Source organism: Pongo pygmaeus, chromosome 8 (genome assembly GCF_028885625.2).
Source record: "Pongo pygmaeus isolate AG05252 chromosome 8, NHGRI_mPonPyg2-v2.0_pri, whole genome shotgun sequence".
Classification (NCBI taxonomy): Eukaryota; Metazoa; Chordata; class Mammalia; order Primates; family Hominidae; genus Pongo; species Pongo pygmaeus.
Genome location: NC_072381.2, coordinates 52,417,008 through 52,443,540, shown reverse-complemented (window position 1 = coordinate 52,443,540; position 26,533 = coordinate 52,417,008). Strand labels below are relative to the sequence as shown.

Below are 26,533 nucleotides of genomic sequence, written 5' to 3'. Positions count from 1 at the left end.
TTGGATGCACAGCTACTAGATTGTAGCCTCCGCTGCAGCTCAGCGGGCTGTGTCTGAGCTCATGGCAGTGGCAGGTGCACATGCCTGTCACCCAGCCTAGCCCTGCTCCTTCTGTCTGGCTGATGAGAAGCTGATCTCAAAAAATGCTCTTGCCTGGCAGAGCTTCCCCTGCATATTGAGGTCCCTGAATGACCAATGGAGGCCTGCAGTGCCCCGGGGGCCTGGACCCTCTCTGTGCCATCCCAGGGGTGAGCAGTGCCCTGGCTTCTTGTGAGCTTGGTTGTTCCACATGGGGCTACTCGTAACCTCACCTGCTCTAGCTCATTCCAGCTCTACAGGGGTGCTTTACGTGACATCCATTGGACTCTCAGAAATGTGTGCTCTTATAGTTCTGGTCTAAAATAAGGAATAAAAATTGCCCACCATGTTCCCTTTTGCACACTTTGGTTTTGGGCAGCTCTGATGTGAGACTTGTTTTCTGAAATTATGCTGCTCCTCCCCCGAGGAGGGGGCAATGGAACAATGGCAGCCCAGGAGTAGAAGTAGTTAGTTGGCACCTCTCAGGCATCAAAAGAGTGAGTAAATACTAATACTTCAAATAGATCCCCTAAGAGAGCATGCTGAAATTAGCCAGAGATGTGATGGGAATCAGACAGCAGAGGAGAGGGAAGCCTGCTGAACTGGGACCCCCATGGAGCGGAAAGGGGCTCCCTAACACAGGGAAGAGATGAGCAAGTGAGAGAACCCTGAAATTTCACACCTCCTCCATGGACCTTTGCAATCCTAGTCACAGGGAGCCCCCTCATTGCCCCCGGGCCTCCAGATAACACAGGGAGCCTGCTGGAGACTGTGTAGAGGCGCTGCTCAATCTTACATAAATCCCACAGGCTTTTGATCCCATCCCTGATCTGCCTGGTGCAGCCGCTGCTGCCTGCCGTGGAAGGGAACTGGGCACTTTCGTGTGCCCCAAAGACAGATACAGCAGCTGTGGTAAGGAGGAGTGGGTAGACGATGCTCTGCATGGCTTCCCTCTGCTGCTCCTCTCTGCCAAACGGGACTTGCCTGCTTTGGTGACAGGCTGCCAGTGCCACCGCCCACCCCTGCCTGAGCATGACAGCCACAGCTCAGTGTTCCCCTGAGAACCCAACCCCTAGAGGCTGCCCATTAGCCCGTTCCACCACAGGCTTATCTCTGCTGCCCCAGGCCAGGGAGGGAGCAGGAAGGCCAGGCACCTTCCTGAGCTCCTAACAGCAAAATGCAGCTTTGGGAGAGAAATGTGAGTGGACCATGAGCCCAACAACTGCCATTGCTCATTGCCCCAGCTGAAGGTTCCTGCCCTCTTGGGTGAAAGGTGCACAGCACAGCCACCCTGCTATGCCTGAACATTGCAGCTGTGGCCTGGAGCCCTTCGGAAAGCCCAGCCCCCTCAGTCCTGTGATCTGTTCTCAGGCTCCAGGGGACCAGCCCACCCCTCCCTATCACAGCCAGCACCTGAACTCTGGGATGGCTGGATCCTGGTCTAGCCACATCAGAACTCCTACATGCCATCTAGTGGGTCACTGAGAGGTGTGGGAGTTGGGGAATTACCTAGCCCAGTCCAACATCGCTGGCACCTGACTACCCTCTGGGCCTGAGTTTGGACCCACCCAAGCAGCCAACACTAGCCATGATGACTCCCACCCACATAGCTGACAGGCAGAGCCATTCTCCCTCTCTCCATGAGGTGGCGGTATTGCCACATTGGAGAACAGGTGAGCCATACAAGTGCCTGCATTGGGCTGAGTGAAGAATTTCCACCCTGAAGCCACTCCTGCGGAGAGGCATAGGACAGGCATTTTCCGTGTCTCTCAGTCACACTGTGGCCTGGAGATAGACCACAGTGTGTATCTGAACTGAGAGACACCAGCCCCAGAACAGGGGTGTGATAGGGAAGCCGATTGCATTCCTGCCTATCTAGGACATGGAGCCAGTGCAGCCCCCTCATCCCACCACAGAGACCTCTGTGCATTTCATCAGGAGCTCCCCCAGCCACCCCATCATGGCTGGTGCCTGTGCTTATCATTGGGGGTATTTGTGGGAAAGCCAGGGTTCCAGCTCTGCCCAGCTGCAACCTCTCTTCCACCCTCCCAACCTACTCTGAGCAGGAAGCTCAGGGCACCTGGCATTCCACTGTCCAGTCCATCACCTGAAACAATAGAGAGCACCTCAGTGAGCCAAGGTCAAATATGCACCCATGGGCTTATGCCACAGCCAGTAGTTAGTGAGCCCCTCTCAGGCATCAAAATAGTGAGTAAATACCAACACTTCAAACAGATCCTTTAAGAGAGCACGCTGAAATTCACCAGAGACATGACAGGAATCACAGACAGCAGAGGAGAGGAAAGCCTGCCGAGTTGGGACCCCCATGGAGCGAAAAGGTGCTCCCTAACACAGAAGTGCCACCTACTGGCCTTCAGGTTGAACTGCACAACCCAATAAAAAACAGAAGTGCACAGGGCTGCAGGAGAAAAGGCCAAAACCCCTACCCACATACTCTACAGTGACACCATCAAGGCGGGGAGAGGGGGAGATAACAGAGAAAATATTCCACATAAATGAAAATAAATTCGAACATAAGAAGTGTCAGCTCCTCCAGATGAGAAGGAACCAGTGTAAAAATTCTAGCACCATGAAATATCTGAATGTTGTGACAACCTCAAATAATCACACTAGCTCTCTAGCAATGACCCCCGATGAAAATGAAAACCTCAAAATTACAGATAAAGAATGAAAAGTATGGATTGCAAGGAAAGTCAATGAGAGCCAACAGAAAGTTGAAAACTAACACAAAGAAACCATGAAAGCAAACCAGGAAATGAAGGAAGAGATAAATACCTTTAAAACAACAACAACAACAACAAAGCTTCTGGAAATAAAAAATACACTTAAAGAATTTCAAAATACAGTTAAAAGCTTTAATGATCCAAGCAGAAGAAAAAATTTTCAGATCTTGAAGATTGGTCTTTTGTTAACATAGTCAGACAAAAATATAGAAAAATGAATTTTAAAAAAGAACAAACAAATATGGGATTTTCACCAAATCTATAACTTACAGACATTCCTGAGAGAGAAGAAGAAAAAGTAAGCAAACTGGAAAACATATCTGGGGGAATAATTCAGGAAAATTTCCTTAATCTTGCTAGAGAGGTAGACTTCAAAATATAAAAAACCCAGAATACACCTACAATTTACAGAATGGGAAAAAAAATTGCAAATTATGCTTCCAACAAAGGACTAGTATCCAGAATATATAAGGAAGTCAAACAACTAAACAGAAAAAAGCAAGCAACTCCATTAAAAACAGAGCAAAGGATATGAACACACATTTCTCAAAAGAAGAAATATAAGCAGCAAACACATGAAAAAATTCTCACCATCACTAATTATTAGAGAAAGGCAAATTAACACCACACTGAAATATCATCTTACACCAGCCAGAATGGCTATTTTTAAAAAGTTAAAAAACAACAGATGTTGGTGTGGATGTAGAGAAAATGAAACATTCATACACTGATGGTGGGAATGTAAATTAATTAAATATCTATGGAAATCAGCTTATAGATTTTTCAAAGAACTAAAAATAGAACTACCATGTTACTCAGTAATCCAACTACTGGGTATCCATCCAAAGGAAAAGAAATCATTATATAAAAAAAGACACCTGTACTAGTACATTTATCTCAGCACTATTCACAATAGCAAAGTCATGGAACCAATCTAAGTGTCCATCATTGGTTGACCAGATAAATAAAATGTGGTATATATACACTGTGGAATATCATGCAGCCATAAAAAAGGAAATTATGTTCTTTGCAGCAACATGATGGAGGTGGAGGCCATTATCTGAAGTGAACTAACTCAGAAACAAAAAATACTGCATGTTCTTGCTTATAAGCGGGAACTAAACCGTATGTATACATCAACATAAGGATAGAAATAAGGTGGGAAATAAGAGGGTGGGAGGGGGATGAGGGCTGAAAGACTGCCTATTGGAAACAATTTTCAGTATCTGGGTGATGGGTACACCAGAAGCCCAGTCTCCACCAGTACACAATATACCCATGAAACAAACATGCACATGTGCCCCCTGAATCTAAAATTTAAAAAGGCAGCCCACCTGCAACTCAGTCCACCTGCATGACCAAGGGTTGTGCCCCTTTTCTCCCTTCACTAGGGTGAGGAGCTTCTGACTGATGCCAAACCCAGGAGATCAACTCAGCTGGAGTGGAGGAGGCAGGGCTGGAGTGGTCCACAGAAGGGTGGCTGGCAAAGTTCCCTCTGCCTGCTCCTACTGTCACTGTTCAACACAGAAAGCCTGGGAGGGTCCCTGTGGGTGGCCAGGGTGGAGGGGTTCTCCCCTGTGATGTCCTCTAAGCTCACCTTCTTAATCTATGACTTCCTCCCTTGAGGGATGAGGAAGGATGACAGGCCCTAACTTGAGTTCACATTGGCTAAACTCCAAAGGCTCTCAATCCCCATTAACAAACATATGTTACTTTCACCAGGATCACATACAACTCTTCATGAAATTGCACATGCATTTCTCCTTATGGGGTCTCAGAGCCACAGAGATGGAAAGCAGCATCTTCACGTTTACACATGGATTAACACAGGAGCACAGACCAGCTGCAGAGAAGTGGGCTTGAACCTCCCAGGGCAGAAACATAGTTGTCATTAATTAGAGACAACCCAATCTGAGGAAGAAATAAAATCTCTCTACACTTTCAGGTTATTTTAATTCCCTTTCTTTTTCCTACCTTTTTCCTACCTATCTTTTTATGATTTATTTATTTATTTATTTATTTATTTATTTATTTTGAGATAGGGTCTTGCTCTGTTGCCCAGGCTGGAGCGCAGTGGCGAAATCTTGGCTAGCTGCAACCTCCACCTCCTGGGCTCAATCAATCCTCCCACCTCAGCCTCCTGAGTAGCTAGGACCGCAGGCAGGCCATCATGCCTGGCTAATTTTCATATTTTGGGTAGAGACGGGGTTTTCCTATGTTGTCCAAGTTGGTCTTGATCTCCTGGACTCAAGCAATCCGCCTGCCTTGGCCTCCCAAAGCCTCCCGTGGGCCTCCATGCCTGACCTCCCTTTCTGCCTGATGAAAGCCTCCCCACACTTTTCCTGGTGTCATGAGTACAATGAACATTTTCTCCCTGAGTCTTGTGAGACACACAGTTCCAGGCACCTTGTAAAGTTGCCTTGGCTGCTCTGGGCATATTTGTATATGGCTGTAGGCATTAGGCAGCTGGGCCAGGCAGTCTAGAGCCAGAGGGTGCACTGTCCTGCTGTCCATCCATTCCCACACCTGCACAGACATGTGACCCACCTCTCTGCACCCTGCCCATGGGGCCGCACACAGGCCATGCACCTGCTCGCCAGGCACCAGGCACCGTTGTCATAAATATCTCCACCTGTCCAGCAATGAGGTGGCAACACTCAATTCTTTGTGAAAATCTCTGTATTTACAGTACCAGAAGTGTGTGTATTTTGTGAAAAAAAACTGTCTAAAAAACAAAGCAAGACAAAAAATTGATGAAGCCAGGTCTCCCATTGCAGGAAGAATGTTGAGAAGTGAAGTGTGGAGGGGTGGCATGTTCTCTTTAGCACCCACGGTTGCTCAGGGAATGAGCCTCCAAATGAAGAAAAACCAAATGACTGGGTCTCATGCACCCCCAGGGGCTCCAGCACCCTCTTCCATTTCCTTAACATTGACCTGGCTTATTTCTCTGGACGCCTTGCACAAGGCATTGTGTGCCTGGAAAAGCCTCTCATAACCAGCTAGGGACAGAGATGTACAGACACAGAGGGGAAAGGCTGGGGAAGGGTGAGAGAGGCCCGCTTCCCATCATGGCAGCTGGCAGGACCCAGATGCAGAGTCCAGGCTATGGCAGGACAGGAGGGTGCAAGACGGAGAAGGGGGACAAGAAAGAGTAACTCCTCGGGATGATGGCACTGAAGGTCAAAGTCATGCAACCTAGAGAAAGCCCCCGAAGCCCTACACGCAAAGACATTGTGTTGAAGCCTTAAAAAAACAAAACAAACAAACAAACAAACAAACAAAAACATGGAGCAGGGACATTTCCATCCAAATTAGTCAATACTGTTTAAAACCTAAACCTGGTATATTTTTAATTTGTACTTACCTTTCAAAAATTCTATGGAAAAGTGTAAATATTGCATTCTAGTAGATGGGGGAGGTGGAGAGCAGTTGATTTACTCTCAAGATAGATTAGGTATGATTGGACAACCTCAGCCAAAGCCCCCCAGGGGGTCCCCTCTTGATGCACTCAGGGGCCCCATGTGGGGTGCCCTTGGTCTGTGTGGGTGGCACCTTGGGCTGTCCTGCAGCTACGGTCTGCACATGCTGGATGGTAGGATCATGCCTGTTGACACTCATCTCTGTTGGGGCTGTGCTTCCTTCTTTGGGGACAAATGACTAAGAGGGGAAGTTTATCTTCTCTAATGAAATGCGGAAAATTTGCTGAAATTTGCCTGGTTTTGGGGACAGTGTGGGGTATCTAGAAAGAGAATTCACATTTCCAGAAAGACCCTCATTGCCTTCTGGGACACATTCAGAATTTGAGTAGCCAAAAAAATGTAAAGCAGGGACAAGGGTGTGAGGAGTATAGGAAATAAGATACACATGTATATTTCATTGCAAAAAAGCAAGGGAGGGAGATACAGCATTGAATTCATATTTCAAAGACTTTGGGGTCTTTTTTTAGAGAGGAATTTGGCCTAAGACCTCATGGTCCCACCCCTTGGTGACAGATGAAGTTGGGGCTGTTAGAAGTGGAATGCATCCATGCCTGGCACCCCCACGGCACCAGGGCACTGTGTTCTGGCAGGTGCAGTATAAATCCAGCTCATTCAGAGGACAAGCTCCCTGGTGACAAACTCTTTGGTTGATCAGCAAGAATTCAACAACTTTGACCATAAACAAAGACTCAATGTATATGTCCAGTTCAGCAACAAAGGCCTGTTAATCTTGGGTGTTTGGTGCCTTAGAAGTTAGGGTCTGGGGGAGGCAGTGACAAAGAGGGTTCTGAAGTGTGCCTGAGAAGAGCAGGGAGCAGCGGCAGCATCCTGCAGGGAGGCCTCAGGCACCTAGTGGAGAGGAGGTGGCACCTGGAGGAGCAGGTGAGGGAGAGGCACTCCCGGCTGGGTTGCAGTCTGTGCTTGGGAAGAGTACTCCAGGCTGTGTCTCAGGCAGATCCTTGGGCTGCAGGGAGCCTATGGTAGGGAAAGGCACTCCTGGCTGTGTGGAAAGCAGATCCTTGGGCAGCAGGGACCCTGTGTGCATTGGGACTGTGCAAGGGCTAAGCTGAGGTACCTACCCCATAGGGAAGAGAAGAGAGAGAAGGTCACTGTGACGGCATTGGAATTGGGCTCAGAAGGCTGCGGTTGCCTGGCTCAAGGGGAGGGGCCAGGACCCATTGGGACCCACAGGGTGGGCCTTGCTGTGCTCCTCCTCTCTCCCCTGGGTGCTGCCTCCAGCCTAGACTCCTCCTTCCAGACCTAGCTCAAGTGTCAAAAGTCCCCCCTGCCTCTCCAGGCAGCCCTAGTTCTCTGATTCTGTACTGCCTCACTTGGGGTTGAACTTGTCTTCTTCCTCCTAGTAGCCAGGAGGAGGCCCCAATTACCTCTATACCCCAGCATGGCCCGGAAGGCTCTAGTGAGCATGTGGAAGGGATGAGTGCTCACCACAGCCCTCAAGGCTGGCTCCAAGGACCCTTGGGTGGGTGATGAGCTGAGAAGGCAGCAGCTCCATGGTTCCCTTGGTTTGGGAAGAGGATGATCCAGACCTGTAGGAACAGCTAATTCTGTCTTGCAAAACCAGCTGCTTTGCTTTCATCCTGGGCACACACCAGTGTAGCCAACGCACCACCCACACAGTTGCAAGCCACACAGAGATTGTCTTTGTGTTAGTCTGTGATGCCTTTCTCTCTGCTGGCTTCTTATGCTCATGATTGGGGCAACCCTGTCTAAAGACTTGATAGGGCCTTTCAAAAAGGCCCTCAGGGTCACTCTAATTAAGGTCAAAGGGACTGGGGTTCAATCTAGCCTCTGACCACAGGCAAGTCACTCAGCCTCTTGGGAATGGCTTTTCCATCTCTCAAATGGGTCCAGCAATACTAAACACGGATTTGTCACCCTAAGTCCATTCTTCCTGTCTTCCTTACTATCGAGACCTGATTTTGTTAAGAGAGGAAATGTACTCAGCGTAAAATGACCTTTTCCTGGTCTCCCTTGCTGAGCAGCATGGCCATGTGAATGCATTCTAGCAAATAAATAGGATTTGTTGGGCATTGCTTTAAAGAAGGTTCCTTTCCCTTTTTCCTTCTTCTTCCTGCCTGGAGTATGAGTGTGATGGCTGGAGCTCCAGAAGCCATCTTGTAAGCATGAAGCAAATTGAAAGCCTGGCCTTTTCAAGGAGAATTGTTAGGTTTCCCCAAGGCTGTTCTCTTGGGGCTTAGCAGGCAACGAATTAGATAACAATCTTTCTCAGAGCCCCTCAGCTCTCCCATTTCTCAATTTGTATACCATGTCCTCTGTTTCTGGAATGCTCTTCCTAACCTTGTCTGCCTAGTGAACTGCTGCTCACCTTTTCAGACTCAGCTCCAGAGTGGCCTCCTCCAGGAAGCCCCTTATCCTTGCTCCCAGCTAAAGTACCACCCTTCTTGGTCTTTCTGGTCATGTCCTGACAGAAGGCTGAGCCCGTTGTGGGAAATGCCATGTCCTTGTAGATGTGCCCGTCCCTGCACTGCATGCGTGAGGACTGTAACTGCATCCCCTTCAGCATCTGTGGCTGGAGGGCTGCAGCAGGCTCCGAGGATGCCTGTGGATATGCCACTTTGCCTCGACCTCCCCATCTGTGATGTGGCGCTGATGATGCCCACAGACCACGGCAGAGGCACCAGCCCATCAATGCCTGTAGTTTCCCTGGCATGGGGCCTGTTCAGCTCCTTCTCTACTCAAGGCCACCCTTCCCAGGCTGCCTGGAATCTCAGGGGTCCCCTGCCAGGCCAGTCTCAGCCTGATGGTCCCAAGGAAACCCTCTATTCCTCAAAGTTGTTCTCCAGAGCATGCAGACTTTGAGCTTGCTTGAACTTGTCATTCATGCATAAAGCCTCCCCTTGGGCATGTGAGTGACAAATGCCTCAAATGCTGGATTCTCTTACGGAAACAGTCTCTCTCTTACTGAGAGGGGCCCTTCTCCCCTCTAGGCCCTGTCCTGGGATCTGCCCTCTCCTGCCCCTGCCCTGCTAGTCCCCATCCAGGATGATGCTCACTTTCCCCTGGTGCCTCCTCAGACCCTGTCCTGAGCCACCTGTGTCTGCAGCTGCCTGTCCACCCTCCTCCGTGCCCGATTGGGCTCCTGCCACCTTTTCAGGGATTCAGGCTTCCTTCTTAGTACAATCCAAGTGTGTCAGCCTGCTCTCCCTGGCTCCACCCATCCCCAAATTTAGTCCTCCCAGGACCATCTTCTCTCCCAGCTCACACCCTCCAGAGAAGCTCTACACTGCTGGCAGAATCTAGTCCCTCCACCCAGCCTGCACATCATACCGTCCCTGCCAGGCTCCTGGGGTCTCCACACCCTGCCTTCAGGCAATCACAGCCCAGCTACAAGAAGAACTGGCCATACCCTGGCACCTTCCCTCGCTCCTCTGCCTTGAGGGCTCTGTTACTCTGCCTTAAGGGCTCTGCTCCTCACCTCTCCATGTTGCACGTCCAAGCCCAGCCATCCTGTGCCTCAGCCTCAGCTCTGATGCTGCCTCTGACAAGCTGCCTTCCCTGAAGGGGAGCACCCTGGTCCCAAAGCCCCAGAGCACTAGAGCTGAGCCTCTTTCTCTTTCTCCAGACAGCCTCTCTCTTTCCTTGCAGCACAGAGTTGGGGACTCCTTCACATCATGAAATGCTCAACTTCCCTGCCCCAGGTCACACACAAGTTCAAAGCTGAGCACAGAGCAAGAGCAACCAGAGAGTCCACCGGCTTGGCCCAGACCTCAGCCTGGAGGCACAGGGACAATTTCTCTCCACTTCTCCTTTGAGACCAAGAAGTCTCAGTACTGTATCCCATCCGCCACTGCCCCCTGACCACAGGCCAACTGGACCCAGAACACAGGACACTTCATCAGGATGTCTCAGCCACCATCCTGGCCTCACAGAGGTGGCTCTGTTAGGGGGGCTCAAAGCCCCACCTCACTCCTCCTGGCACCACCCAGACTATAAGGCCCAGGCAAGATCTCACCTGCTGGTCAGTTCTCTGCTCTGTCCACACAGGCCTCAGCTTCAACCCTCTTGCCTCTGAGCAATCCCTGTGTGCAGTAAGGCCATTGTGTTCAAACCTTCTTCTGGCGTGGTTAGGAGGCATAGTGGGAACCAGAAATGATAATGCCACTCCCAGAAGGAGATGGCCCCTCCTCCTGGCACTGCCAACCCAGGCTGGGGGATCTGTGGTGACATTGTGAGGGGCTGCCTGTTCTCGTTTTTGTGGGAGGAGGAGGTGCCAGCTATGGGGTTCCAGGGTGCCAGGGGCCTGCTGACTGCCGACCACTCATTTCTCCCTGCCTTCCATCAATTTTGACACCAGTGCTGCGTCCCTAGGCAAGACAGAAGTCCTCCCAGGGACATTCCAACTTCAGACTCTGTATTGTCTTCCTTCCTTCTCCTTATGTTTCTCTTTCTTTATTTCCAGAGCTCCTCTTTCTTTTTCTGTGCTAGGCGCTTTACACACCTATTCTTCTTCACTTCTCAGAGTAAAGCCCTGCAGAAACACTGAGACACAAATAATGGGTCATCAATGCTTTTCCTGGGTTGGGGGCTAAGGTGGTCATCTTTCCAGGTGTGAGGAGAGAGGGTGAGCAAGGTGGGGACACAGCGGGCCACCTCTTCTCCACAACAGGATGAGAGATAAAGGGTAGGTTCCCCTCTCAGTATTCTCTCTGTCAAGCACTAAGAGGAGTCTGGCATGTATTTGCACAGGAGGTTCTTAGATGTGCTGGTGCTCTCCTGGTGTCCCGGACAGCTGATGAGCCAGAACCGTCCACATCCATCCTGATGCTGGAGTGGGCAACTGCCACCAGATGCAGAACACTGGCAGACAGGCCTGGATTGGATCTGGCTATACAGGCTCACCTTGCCATTCTCTTAGCCTTGCCATAGCATGGTCTAGCATTCTTTATATCTCCATTTCATTTTATCCTTATTTTTGAGAAAAGAAAGGTGAAAGTTGGAGAAGCTAAGCCACTCTGAACCATGTTCTTCTATGATTACCCTTGGAAATGCCCACTTCTCCACAGTTATGCCCAAAACAGATTCCTGTTCATATATGTCATATCTGAAATGTTTCCTTGTGAAGCAGAAAAACAACCAAAAGTATATTCAAAGGACCGTGTCTCACTAGAAATACTCATTCATTCATTCAACAGAGAGCCCTGTATCTGTGAACCCAGATGCAAGACAACAACTACTTGTGGAAAACATACTCCTGTCAACACTGACCTGCAAGGCTGGTGTGTGCCTGTCTTCCACACCCTGCATCCATGTGACACTGACTATCATCATGAACAGATTGACAAGGACAATATTTGATTTCCTACCTTTGGTTCACCAACTCCAAGCTGCCCCAAGATATTCACACTGGCTGTATCTTCTGCTTGAAAGGAATCCCCCGGATTTTTACTCCACTGAGTTCTTATCATTTTTTCTCAGTTTAACTGTCACTCCCTCCCTCTTCCTCTCCTTTTCTCCCCAAAGAGTCTTCTCTGGCCAACCAGGCATTTGTTGACACATTAATGACTTTTAATCCTTTGGACAGTATCTGTCACCGTCTGACTCTCCCTAAGAAAATGTAAACCCTGCCATGAAAGTGAGACATTCTTCGTCTGGTTCATTTTGTCATCCCAGCACCTGATGTGGAATACATTTTTGCTGAATTAATGAATATGAATAAATCTGTGAATATTTTCCTTTGAACATTTTTCCTTGTGACAAAGCTGGTCTTGAAATTAAGGAAAAAATAAAAAATTTTCCACTGCTTTTATGCTTATCTAGACCTCTAGAATAAGGATTCATGGATAATGAAATCAAACTTGTTTTTATTCTAGTTATTATTAGTAATTATATATGTGTATATATATAAAATCTCATATATATTTAAATTATTTTGTATATATTTTAGTGTATTATGAAATAAGGCTTTTATTTGAGCTTTTTCCCAATAGCTTGCCAAAGTTTACAAAAACATTTGTGTTAAATCAAACTAAATTTGACCTAAGAAAACCTCTGTAATTGCATACTTGAGTTCTCACACATGAATTGCAACCTAACAAACTGAAACCCTAAATGAGAAGTCTGCTTCTGTAACAGTAGCTGAGTCTTAGCCAATCACAGCAGCCATGCTTCAACCACTCACAGGGAGCCAATTGTTCAAACCATGTTCAAATAAGGCAAATGCCAAGGTGTAACTTATCTAGATGTTTGTACTTCATTTTCATTTTCTGAATGTCATTTCTTTTTCTGACCATACATCATATCTGACCATATGGTAGCCACAGACTCTTTCTGAATCTGTTCTGATTCTGATGTTGCCTGATACACATTTTTTTTCTTGATCAGTTAAACTCTGTTACATTTAATTTGTTTAAATTTTTCTTTTAACAGATTTGGTGTCAGAAGATAAGTAAAACTGCAAAAGGCTGGAGAGGCTTCAAGATGGCTGACTAGAGCCATCAAGAACTCACCTCCTCCACAAAGAAAAATAAAAATAGCAAGTAATCACACTTCAAGAACATCTAAGAGCGAACACTGGAATTCAATAGATAAATGATGGGAAATAACTGAGGCATGAAAATGGAAGAAAGTGAGGCAGCAAGCTTGGCTGGGATTGGCTGGGAACCCAGAGTGGCTCCCTAGTGCAAGAAAAAGGTAAGTGAGAGATCCACAGCGGTTGACATTCTGACCATGGATTTTATAACCATAGCCAAAGGAAAACCCCTCAACCCTCATAGGCCCTGAGGCTAGCATATGAAGGTGCCTAGAGACCATGTAACAGCATTGCTTCAGAGGGAGCTCATGTGGGTCCCAGTCCCCAGGTCTTAGACAGCTGTAGCTCTCTGCCATTTGGAGAGCCCAGCCACCACCAGAGTCCGTCCTGCACTGGAAACCAACAGCCCCTGCATTTCCACATCCCTAGAGTTCCACTGACATCTCCCTGTGTTCACCTGTAGGGCTTCAGTAGCGCAATGCCAGTTGGACCCAGCAAAACCTCCCTAGCACTCTAGCACACACAGTGTCCTGCATCTTGGGGAATGGACAGTGCAAGCACAATTGGGAGGCTGCCTCCCCAGTGTGCTGAGAGGCTGCCCTCAGAGAAAAAGGAGCCAAAGTGTGGGTTGCTTAGAGCTTGAAACCTGTCTACCTGGGGCAGTTATCATGGACTGCAACCCTGTTCCCACCCCAGCAGTAAGGCTGCCATGCACATGCCTTGAGGGCAGGGTCTGCTACTGCTCACTGCATCTGTTGTTGCTGTCACTGGGGCCAAAGCACATGCCACTTGACAGTGACTTTGCCCTTTTCAGCAGCAGAGCCACTGCATACTTACATGCCCTTTATTACTGGTTTTCCCTGTTGCTGAGGCTACCACTGCTGCTACCACCCCACAACAGCTGGGGGCTGAATCTCACACTTCCCAGAGCCTGAGAACTCCTGCCTATGGCTGGAGCCACTGTAAGCAACCTGCCTATGGCCCAGCCATTTGCACATACCCTGAGGACAGTTTCCCCTGGCCCACTGCTGCCACTGCCACAGCCACTTGAGCACTCTGCCAGTGGGCCTGGGGACTCCTCCATTTTGCCAACCACAGCCGTCACCTGAGTGTTCCATTGAGGGGCCTGAGGATACACCCACCTTGACACTGCTTACTTCAGTGCCCAAGCACACTGCCTGGGGGCCTAGGGATTACCCCCACTCTGTTCACCATTGCTGGGCTCTATGCACTCCTCCTAGGGGCCTGATGATGGACCCATTCAGCCTACCACTACCACCACAGCCAGCATCCATTTGCATGTACCACTTCGGGTTTAGGGAACTGGCCAACCCAGCCATCACTAACACTGATGTATGTTGCTTCAGAGCCTTAGGGTTGCTGTGTTGTTGCTATTGTCAACACTCACTCCACACATGCTGCCAAGGGAGGGACCTGCCCACTGGCCAGGCCTATCACTATGACTGCCAGCACCCAAGCCAGCCACATGGAGGCCTAAGAACTGGCCCATTTGTACCTGCTGACACTAGTGCCTGTGTACACTGCCTGGGGTCACAAGGACAGGTACACTTACCCTGCCACTGCCACCATCAGGGTTTGAGAGCACACCCACCTAACATCCCCAACCCCAGCAAAACATCCTCATAGCCTCCACTAACAACCACAGCCTAAGCCACTAGGGAAATCACACACCGCTGATACTGCTTAGAGGTAAAGAAATCATAGAGAGACTACATTACTTCACACACTTAGAAGCAAAGCTAAAGTGTCCTACCCAATAAAAACCATGGATACATCTTCAGGAAAAAGCCAATCCAAAATGTATGAAGAAGCAACTGTTACAAAAGATGTGCAGATATCAATGTAAAACACAAGAAACATGACTAAACAAGGAAATATGACACTTCCAAAAGATTACAATAATTATTTAGCAACAGATTTCACTGGAAAAAAAATTTATGAAATGTAGGAAAAATAATTTTTAAAAATGATATTATAAAAGCTCAGTAAGATGCAAGAGGATATAATACAAAAAGTTAGAAATCAACTGAGGATATGAATGAAAAATTCACCAGAGAAATAGATATAATAGAAAAAAGAATCAAACAGAAATTCTGAAAGTGAAGAATTCAATGAATAAAATAAAAATTTATTCAAGAGCTTCCACAGTAGAGTGGAGCAAAAAGAAGAAAGCATCTCAGAACTTGAAGGCAGGCCTTTTGAAATAACCCAGCCAGAGCCCCCCTCCCCACTCCCTACTCACACAAAAGAATAAAAAACAATGAACTAAACCTACATAACATATGGGACACTATAAAACAACCAAAAACAGAAATTTGGGGTGTTTCAAATGGTGAAGAGACCCAAGGTATAGAAAACCTGATTAACAAAATAATAGCTGAAAACTTCCCAAATTTAGTGAGAGATTTAACATTCAGATACAAGAAGTTTAGAAATTCACAAGTAATTAAAACCTCAAAAGGTCTTTTTCACAGCACATTATAGCAAACTGTCAAAAGTCAAACAGAGAATTCTAAAAAGAGTAAGAGAAAGGAAAAAGCTCTGGTCACATATATAGGAAGCCCGATCAGACGAACAGTTAATTTCTCAGCAGTAACCTTATAGGCCAGGAGAGAATGGGATAATACAGGAGAGAATGGGATAATATATTTCCCCCCTAAAAAGGGGGGAAAAAACCTGTCAGCCAATAATACTATACCTAACAACATTATTATTTATTTTTTAAAAATGTGAAATAAAGTTTTTTTCACACAAGCAAAACCTGAGGGAATTCATCATCACTAGACCAGCCTTAGAAGAAATACTTAAGAGAGTCCTATGCCTGGAAGTGAATGAATGACAGCTACCATCATGAAAACATACAAAAGTCTAAAACTTGCTGGTAGAGTAAACACAGAAACAAGAAAAAGAACTCAAATGTTACCACTATAGAAAACCATTACACCATGATGATAAACTACAAGAGAGAAAGAAAGGAAAAATATACAAAACAATCAGAAAACATTTAACAAAATGACAGAAATAAGTCTTCATATATCAATAATAACCTTGAATGTAAACTGATTAAATTTTCCACTTAAAAGATAAAATCTGGCTGAATGAATTTGGAAAATGCCCCAACTATATGCTGCATACAAGAAACTCACTTCACATATAAACACATATAGACTAAAAGGAAAGGAATGAAAAAAGATATATCACACAAATAGAAACCAAAAGTGAGTAGAAGCAGCTATACTTATATCAGATAAAACAGACTTTAAGACAAAAGCATTAAAAAGTGACAAAGAAGGTCATACTATATAATGATAAAGGGATCAATTCAGCAAGAAAATATAACAATTCTAAACATATATGCACCCAACACCAGAGCCCCCATATATATAATGCAAATATTATTAAACCTAATAGACTTCAATACAGTAATTGTTGGGGACTTCAACAGTTCACTCTCACCATTAGACATGTCATCTACAAAGAAAACCAACAAGGAAAAAATAAATTTAACCTACAGCTTAGAACAAATGGACCTAGGAGACATCTACAGAATATTTCATCCAACAACTGCAGAATATATGTTCTTCTAATCAGCAAATAGAACATTATCCAAGATAGACCATATGTCAGGTCACAAAACAAGTCTCAACAAATTTTTAAAATATCAAAATCATACCAAATATCTTCTCAGACCATCATGGAATAAAGCTAGAAATGAATAACAAGAGGAACTTGGAAAATGTACAAGTACATGGAAATTAATCAATGTGATTCTGAACAACCATTGTGTCAATGAGGAAATTAAAAAGGAAATCAAAACATTTCTTGAAGAAAATGAAAATGGAAACACAACATACCCAAACATATGGTATACAGCAAAAGCAATGCCTAAGAGAGATGTTTGTAGCAATAAAGGCTTACATCAAAGAAGTAGAAACATTCCAAGTAAGCAATCTAATGACATACCTCAAGGAATTAGAAAAGCAAGAGCAAACCAAACCCAAAATTAGTGTAAGGAAAGAAACAATGAAGATCAGATCAGAGTAGAACTAAATGAAATGGGCTAAAAATACAAAGAATCAATGAAAAGCAAAGTTGGTTTTTTGGAAAGATAAAATGGATAAACCGCTAGTTAGGCTACCTAAGAAAAAAAGAGATAAGACCCAAATAAACAAAATCAGAAATGAAAAAGAAGACATAGTAACTAATACTACAGAAATACAGAACACATCAAAAACTATTGTGAACAATTATTTGCCAAAAAACTAGAAAACCTATAGAAAATGGATAAATTCCTGGACACTTACAACCTACCAAGATTGAAACAAGAAGAATCAGAAAACGTGAACAGACCAATAATGACTGCAAGATTGAATCAGAAATGTGAAAATTTACCAACAAAGAAAAGCCCAGGACTGTATGGCTTCACTGCCAAATTCTACCAAACTTGTGAAGAAGAACTAATGCAAATTTTCCTCAAGTTATTCTAAAAAATGGAAGAGGCCTCATTCTATGAGGCCAGCAGTATCCTGATACCAAAACCAAACAAGAACACAACAAAAAAGGAAAACTACAAGCCAATAACCCTGATGAACACAGACACAAAATATCCTCAACAAAATACCAGCAAATTGAATGAAACAGCACATCAAAAAGATAATCCCGCCATGATCAAGTGGGATTTACTCTGGGGATGCAAGGATGATTTAACATACACAAATCAATAAACATGATATATCACATCAACAGAATGAAGGACAAAAACCATATGATCATCTCAATAGATGCAGAAAAAGCATTTGATAAAATAAAAAAAAAATGCTTTTTGACAAAAACTCTTGACAAATTAGGCATAGAAGGAATATACCTCAACATAATAATGGCCTCATATGACAAACTCACAGCTAACATCATATGAAATGGGGAAAAGCTGAAAGCTTTCCCTCCAAGAAGTGGAACAAGGCAGGGATGCCCACTTTCACCACTCCTATTCAAAATAGTACTGGATATCTTAGCCAGAGCAATCAGGCAAGTGAAAGAAATAAAAGGCATCCAAACTGGAAAAGAGGAAGTCAAATTTTCCCTCTTGGCAAATGACATGATTTTATACTTAGAAAAACCTAAAGACTCCACCAAAAAACTTCTAGATCTGACAAACAAATTCAGTAAAGTTGCAGGATACAAAATCAACACAGAGTCTGGGTGCAGTGGCTCACATATGTAATCCCAGCATTTTGGTGGAAGGATTGCTTGAGCCCAGATTTCGAGACCAGCCTGGACAACATAGTGAGAAGCTCATCTCTATTATAATTTTAAAAAATCGTTAAATCAACATACAAAATTCAGTAGCACCAATAATAACAGAGCTGGAAAAGAAATCAAGAAGGCAATCCCGTTAACAATAACTACAAAGAAAATACCTAGAAATAAATTTGTCCAAGGAGGTGAAAGATCTCAACAAGGAAAACTATAAAACACTGATGAAAGAAATTGACGAGGACACAAACAAATGGAAAGACATCCCATTTACACAAATTGGATGAGTTAATATTGCTAAAGTGATTGTACTACCCAAAGCCATCTGCAGATTTGATACAATTACTAATAAAATACCAATGTCATTTTTCACACACCAACTCCACAGACAGTGACCTCAGCCGGGAATGGATTTTTTTCTCATCAGCATCATCATTTCTCACTCGGTGTTCAGATGACGTTGAATGAAATGACGTTATTCAAGGACCTGCTGTGTGACATTTTGCACTGAAGAAAGATGCACTTGCAGGCGTTTCCATAGATCACTCTGACAGCAGGACATGGGGTGGAACCTGACTCAGACATGAGCCTCCCCTCAGGTCAGTTCATAGCCCGGCTCTACCACTCAACAACCCTGCCACGTTGAGCCTATCACTAAACATCAGAGCCTCGGTGTCCACAGCTGTGAAATGCAGACAGTAGTGACTACCTTGCAGGACAGAGAGGTGGCCATGCACACAGTAAGGACCTGGAGCCAGGCTGTTGGATGCTGGTCCTATTGCTTCCTGGCTATGTGACCCTGGGTAGGTTACCTAACTTTGTAGGGCCTCTAGCTTCCTCCCCACAATAGAGTTACGGCATATATTAGTTTGTGGAATGTACTTGCAACAGTGTCTGGCCCACCTTAAGATCTATATGAATGGCTATGAGTCTTCCTGGGTGTTGTGAGAATGAAATGAGATCCGGTTTCTAAAGGGCCTCCTGCTGTGGTGCGCACACAAATTAAACTCACTGGAAAGGCTGTTATATCATCGTGGGCACTCTATTTGGTGACAGAGTGTAAGGTTTCACACTATTAGCCTGACTTTCCTGATGGATCGAGTAATATTGTTTCCCATTAACATCAACATTAACATAATGAGCATCCACAGGATAAGGTGAAGGAGAATCCTCAGCATGGATGGGAGGTAGAGTTTGGCTCAACAGCCTCGGAGTCGTGCTGCTTCATTTTGTATGAGTGTGTAGTGGGGATGGCCTGGAAGAGGACACTATCAAAAAATTTATTCAGGGAATGAAGGTGATGGTGCAGGGAGACACACTCAATTTAAAACAAAAATTGAAAGTAAACAAGATTGACTGCTTTTGCCACAAAAATGCTGAGGTTTTTGGTAAACTGAGCCTTTGAGAATGTCCTGCATTATTATGTGTTGAAATGCAAAATGTTTGGATTTGCTGAAACAATAAACTAAACAAGGTTTTAAAAGGCAGCAGCTCCTCTAAATTCGACAGCACACTCCAGTCGAGCAGGCTCATCAACTTCCCGAGCTTATCACACCCCCAGGTCAGCCCACAATGCCAAGTCAGGAAGAGGAGTTTGGAAATAGCCTCCCCACAAGGCCGGGGCATGGATGGAGAAAGAGGCATGCACTGGTTCTGTCAGGATCCCCCAACCTGCTGAGGGCCTGAGTGAATCCCTGTCTGAGGGGAGATCCTGGAAGAGGGGTGTGCAGCACACAGGTGGCCTCTTCACTCTGCAGTGAAGAGACAGACAGCCTACGCCTGTCCTGGCAGGATGTCTCACTGATGCCTCCACAGCCCTGCAGTTGCAGTTGGGCTGCCCGGCTGGGGCCGAGCCACCCACCCAAGCCTGGTCTCCAACGGGTTCTCACTGAGATGCACTCTCTCTCCTCCAGCCTCAGGGCTCCTTCTCACTCAGGGACCCCCTGGCTCAGGCAGGAAGGTCACATTCCCAGTGTCTCCAAGCAGGAAGCTGCTGAGCTCGCCAGCAGCCTGGCTGGTGTCTGGCTCTGTACACTCATGACTAGGCTTACAGGCTGACCCTGTGGCTCTGAAATGGGCTGAAGGTCTCAGGGGGACGCGTCCTCTTTAGAGCATGATTCACGTTAGACCCTGGGGCCAGCACACCGAAGCCTTAAAGAGGAGAACAGGAACTCCTGTCAGCCTGTCTGAATTCTTGGGTACCCGACAGAAATTCTACAAGACACTCAACCGGGTGTTCAGGACTACAGTTGGGAAGGACAAGGTCAAATTAGGTGGTGGCAGAGGAGCTAGAAGGGAGCCCAGGTCTACAAGCCACAGCTATGGGCCTCCCTGGGTTAGGGACAGATCTGGGGTTGATTTCTGATAGCCCTGGAGACAGCCACTTGTGGTCTTGGGCAACTTTCTGGGCCACTCTGGGCCTCTATTTTGCCATTAGTAAAATACAGATTGTCTCTCCTGCTGGAGAATTTCAGGGTGAACTTCACACAGTGAGAGTGGAAACGGCCTGGCAGAGCCCTGGGCAGTGGTAACTGCCCTCCATAATGCAATTACTTTGCCACCCTCCCCCAAACTTTAGCTGCTTTTGGGAATGGGACAATTTCAGAGACTTGCTCCATCCCCTGTCTCACCACGCTGGGCAGTAAGGCCATTTCTGGCCCTTTCCCACGCCCACCCTCCTGCCTCTTGCCTTCCCTCTGCTTGAGGTGCCCGTTTTCACACCCCGCAGTCGAGCTCTGTACCTTCTGCCTGAGCATCTCGCTGTTCAGTGCATAAGGCTGGACTAGTGCTGTGTGACTGGAACCGGGCTGTGGCAACGTGAAGAGGCCTTATGGGACCTCGGATGGAGAATGGGTTTCTGTGCAAGCGTGGCTGGGATTGAGAGCCCTGTGCAGAGGCACAGAGCCAGGAGCCCAGCGGCTGGAGGAGCCCTGCATGCCTCTGACACCAGCAATGCCCTGCCAGGTGTCAGCACGCCTCCCGGGGGCTCCCGGCCCATTTCTTATCAGCAGCGTCCAGAGGCTTGCAGCTTGCAAGGCCTTCTCAGTGTGCAGCCACCCAGCCACTGACAGCCTGTGCTGACCTGATGCAGGAGGTCTGGCCAGTGCAGGTCCCTCTATAAATCCTGGGGATGAGATCGTCTTCCAGGTATAAAAGGCTGGACTGTGGGAGGCACAAGCAGATGAGCCCCAGGTCCAGCCAGTAGCAGGGCTCTCCAGGGACCCAGGGCCTGGGCAGAGAAGCCCCTTGGTGCTGATCCAAAAGGAGAGCAGTGCAGAGTAAGGGCAGGAGCCAGGCCCAGTGCACATCCAGCCCTATCACTTGTGGGCTTTAGGAGCAAGGACATGCCACTTAATATCTCAGAGCTTCAGGCCCCTTCAGTAAACTGGATAATAATAGCACGTAGGTACAGTTACTGGGAGGATGAAAACAGTGAAAGCATGGCCTAAGCTAGCAACTGGCCCACAGAGGACTCCGTATATTACTGAGGCCTCATTAATAATTATTAGTCCTCATTCATAATAAGTTACAAAGAGAAAATCTTAACAATTTGGTCCTCCCCATGGTCCCAAGGCAATGATACAGGAAGGAATCCTTACTCCCTGTTAGAACCAATGTTGCCCCAACAACGCTGTCAGCCATCCCAACCAGCACTTCTGGCCCCAGGGGACAGCAAAGGAAGTGCATGGTCCCGTGTCCAGAAACGGGCTGGGAGGCCCATGGGCACCGTTTCTATGTGTCTTGTGCTGTCCTCTTTGGCAGACGCCTGACATGGCTCTCTGAGCCACAATTCCAGAGGACAGCAGTCAGGGAAAAAGCAGTGGCCTTCTGTCCATCAAGTGTGTCCCTGTGTCCCAGCTCACCTGGCCCCTGTGCTGACACCACATCCATGGCACCTGGCAGCAGCTTGGGTGAGAGAGGTCACAAAAGGTATCCAGATTGCCCTGAAAAGCAACGTGGCCATGATGAAGCCATGCAGCCCCCCACGGCTCTGTCCCAAGGAACCCACCCAGACAAAGCTCCCATTTCTCCCTGGGGGAGGGGACTGGCAGGGTTGCATGTTGGAGATATGGTCACTGTGGCCACAGAAAGTTTTGGAATCCGGATAAAAAAGTACTTTGGTTGTAGGAAGAAGAAAAGCCAGGGGCAGATTCATACGAAAAGTCCAAAGGCGGGAGGAGCCTGTGGTTCCAAGCAGAGGTCCTGAAGGGGAGCATGAGTTAGGCCTGGGGGCCCAGAATGGCGGCCTGGGCAGGAGCTCATGGCAGGGAGAAGGAGCCTTGCTGCTGGGGCACACAAGGGGAAGGCAGGTGAGAGGACCATGCCCTACTCAGCGAGTAGGTACCTGAGACCAGGGAAGAAAGAAGAGGAAGGCAGAGAAAAACAGGCCAGAAAGCAGCCCAGGACCCACGGCGGGCAGCCCCTTGGCCACTCGGTGCTGCAGTCAGGCCTTTCTGGGCTCCGGTGGGGATGAGATGAGGGCCGTGTGTTGCAAGGCAGCGCAGACCGCTGGCAGCTGACTTCCTGCCCCTGGAGACATGTGCCCCACACTCTGAGGAGAGACAGGCCTGGCTTCCCTAGATGCCCACTGAGGCTGCAGAGGAGCCTGACCCTCCCAGGAGGAAGCAAGAGATCCGACCACAGACAGAGCCAGGACCAAGGGGGAGAGGGGCAGAGCCAGGCAGGAACTCTGGGGTCCTTCTCCCTCAACACCAGCCACCCAGGCGCCCTCTCTACCCCTGTGCAGGGCCCCCTGCCGCTGCCTGGCTGGGTTCCCCCCAGCAAGATGAGCCCTGGACCTGCCCGTGAAGAAGGTTTCCTCCGGGAGAGTGGCTGTTGTGTTGGCTCTGGGGCTCGAGCTCCTGCACAGGTGTCTTGTGAGGGCAGTTTCAGGCCTCCACCTCCTCCCCTCCCTGCAGCACCTGTCAGCCCATCTCAGCAGGCGACAAGCCCACTCAGTGACAGCTTTTCCTCACTGCCTGAAGATCCTGCTGCCCGGGCTGGCAGGTTTCCCTGGCATCCTTGCAGTGTTCATGGTGGTGAGAATGTGTGTCAGGACTGGTCATTTCTATTTTTTTTTCTGATCTGCATGACCTTTTGTGACTCAGGTTGCTTGACCCATGCGCCTGCAGGCAGGTGGTCTAAAGCCCAGGGCCACTGCCAGAGCTGAGGCACCCCTGGGGGAACCAGGGACTAGTCAGACATCAAAAACTGCCACTGTACAGAAACATGGATCCTTCTAGAGAGGAAGTTCAATGTGCGGGAACAGACCTGGTGGTGCGGGGGACAGTAGCCCTCATATATGCCTGCCACTGGGACACGAGGGTGAAGTGGGCACCTGGTTGCTGTTGGCATCAAGTGTCTAAAGTCCAGCCCCTGTAGAACCTGCATTCCTCCAGGGCCCAGGTCTCTGCAGTGGGACCCATCTGCCCCCTCTTCCCGCAGTCCCAGCCTGGGGGTTGCAGCCCCTCTCCACTGTGCTTCTCACCTCTATCCTTCTCATCCAGAACACTCCTTGACACCTACAGCAACAAACAATCACAGTGGGGCAAGTGTTTACAGGAGCTGGGGGCGGAGGCAGTGGAGGCGGAGGTTGTGGTGGTGGAGATGATGGTATCTCCTGCTCTAGCTCCTAAAAACAAACAAACAAACAAAAAAAAAACAATAGTCTGCTGACTTTTCAGACAACTCTTAAGAGCAAGGGTATGGTGTCATTGCCTCAGCACCGGGCACAGTGCCGGCCACTCCCAGATGTGTGTCTGGGGAATGAAAGGACCAGTGAGAAACCCACACCACAGGGGACCATCCTTCACGTGAGAAAAACGCAAACTCTTCCCGGTTTGCAGACATGGCTCTTCCCCTAAATGCTAACGACTTCGTCCCGGTCGCCTTGGTTCTCCCAAGGCCAGCCTTGTTGGAGGAGGCCTGCCCTGGGGGCTGTGCAATGGTTCCAGCATTTGCAGGTGACTGTCCACATCCACCTGGTTGCAGATGCAGCTTCCCTGGGCCCACTCTGCAGCACTGCAGAGGCCACCCTTGGCCAGGGAGGCCTGTTCCCACCCCATCCCAGGCTCAGGGCCTCCTGCCTCAGCTACTCACCACTGCCTATGGCCCCTGGTGTGGGTCCCCAGCCCAGGTGAGCGACACCCTGCTCCCCGACTCCTGGCCCCTGTGTTCACTGGGCTGGTGTCCCTCCCAGCTGGGTGCTCGCCAGGCCTCCTTCACCCCTCAGCCCTGCAGTCCCTAGAAGCTAACCCCAGCCAAACCCTCATCCCTGCCAGGAAACAGGGATCCAGAGAGGCCAAATGGAGCCACACCCGCATCCGGAGCCTGGGGATGGGGCTGAGCTCTGTCCTCTCCTCCCTCTGCTCTGTCCTCTGTCTGCAGCTCTCTGAGCTGGCTTCTTCCACCCCAGCTTCCAGCAACCCTGACACTCTCCCCTCCCCAGGCTCCAACTCTGCTTTTGGCTCCTGCTCTGCCTTACAGGGGGCCCTTCCCACTTCTGTGGGGTGGACATTTCAGCCTCAGCCCCGACAAGCCAGGACTGTGAGCTGCCTGTGGGGAGCTTCAGTTCTGTCCCACACCAGCCCAGCACGGGGCCCAGGGGAAGCTGGAGCTCAGTAAAGACAGATGAAGGAATGGGGAAGACACCAGACATGTGCCAAGATCCACGCTGGTTCCTCAAGGCACAGACAGCTGGGGGTTACAGCACCGTCCTCCATTTGGGCCATCAGGACCTCATGGGGGCCCCTCTCTTCCTCCCTCGACACAGAGGCCACCTCCTGGCCCTTGTCCATCTGAGGCTTCCAGAAGTCTGGATTGTTGAGGCAGCCCTGGTTTCAGGGGTTCTGGGGTCACTTCTCTCTAGGAGCCAGGGCAGGCCTCAACCCCATGTCCAGGACATCCCAGGCCAGCTCTCTGTGGCCAGTCCGGGGCAGGAGGCCCTGCAGAAGCCCAGGCTTGCTAGGCTCTGGGAACGTGTGGACAGGTCTGCAACTCCCCAGGCTCACGTGATGAGCTGGGAGCTGAGGGAAACTTCCCACAGGCGGGATCATGGGGCAGTCACATGTTAGAGTCCCTCAGAGGGCAGGCCTGTGCCTGGGCCCCAGGGCTGGGTGGGCAAAAATCACTTGCCTTCTTGCGGCACAGCTGCCAGACACAACACAGCAGCAGTGGCACAAGCAGCAGGGGCAGCACAAAATAGAGCCAGTTGCGAAAAATGCCCTGGCGGAGAAAGAGAGCAATATGAACCACGCCTAAGGGACAGAGGAATGCCAGGCCTGGGAGGGCCTGGGTAGCCTCATCCTGGTGCCCACTACTTGGAGGCCCACCTGCCCACTCCACCTTCTCTACAGGTGGTCCCACCTCAAGGCACAACAGTGGGGCCGGGGGTAAGGGATGCTCCCAAGGGAACTACAAACCCCTCTTCTGGCCCCGCTGAAAGTCTCTGCCCAAGAGCCCTGCCAAGAAAGTCCCGGAAGCTTCCACTGTCTGACAAACCCACCCTCACTGCACACCTCGCCTGTAGCACAGGGCTTCTGTGAGGACAACAAAATCTCCAGGTACAATGATGGGCAAGGGTGGGGGTGCTGCAGCCAAGAGAGGTGCAGGCGCAGGAGCAAGGACAGGAGACCCGGGTCCATCCCCAACAGCCTCTATCCCCAATTCCAGGCTCTGCACTGTGGGCACATCCACACACAGCTCAGATTCTCAGCCTCCACACCTCTGCAAAGAGAATGGGCCTCCCTCCCTGGGGGCACTTGTGAGGTTTAGAGAGCTCAGAGAAAGTCCTGGCTCAGAACCAGGGCCACATGGGGTGCAAGCAACAAGAACTCTTCTCTGGGTGTTCTTCACAATAAAGGGAACTTGGGCGGCATCCGTGGGAATACAAGCTGCCCAGGCCTTCCCCAAATCTAGAGCTCTGTTTAGAGAGAAAGATGGGGAGAGCAGGGGAGGGGAGGGGAGGGCAGGAAGGGGAGGGGAGGGGAGGGGAGGGGAAAGGAGGGGAGGGGGCCTGTGCTGAGAACATGGCTGGCTGAAGGAGAGGAACCACCGAGGCTGAGCATGAAGGCCACTGGTGAGGCTGGAGCCCGAGGGCTGCTCCTGATGTGCCTGTCACTGTGGAGCTGTTAGTGAGTGGATTCCTGATGGGGAATGTGTGCGTTCAGCCTGCTAATCCATGCGTGGATATGCAGGGACAGGCAGGGGTAGACCCAGAGGGAGGACTGTCAACACTGGTGAGTCCTCACAAGTAAGACTGGACACAAGGCGGTGGAGTGGGCTCAGGCCTCCCACCCGTCCCTCCAGCACATCCTCCTCCCTATGCGTCCCTGGGCCAAGCTGCCCAAAGATGTGGAGCTCTGAAAAGCAGGCACCGGGGGCACAGCACCTCCATTCCCAGGGCCCTCTCGGAGCTGAGCCCGGGTCCCAGTGCCCAGAGCCTCCCC

General features: G+C 48.8%; 1 pseudogene; it reads right to left on the bottom strand.

Moving 5' to 3' along the window:
- Positions 1–7,047: 7,047 nt before the first annotated feature.
- Positions 7,048–25,963, bottom strand: LOC129006154 (anthrax toxin receptor-like; annotated as a pseudogene).
- Between the last annotated feature and the right edge of the window lie 570 nt (positions 25,964–26,533).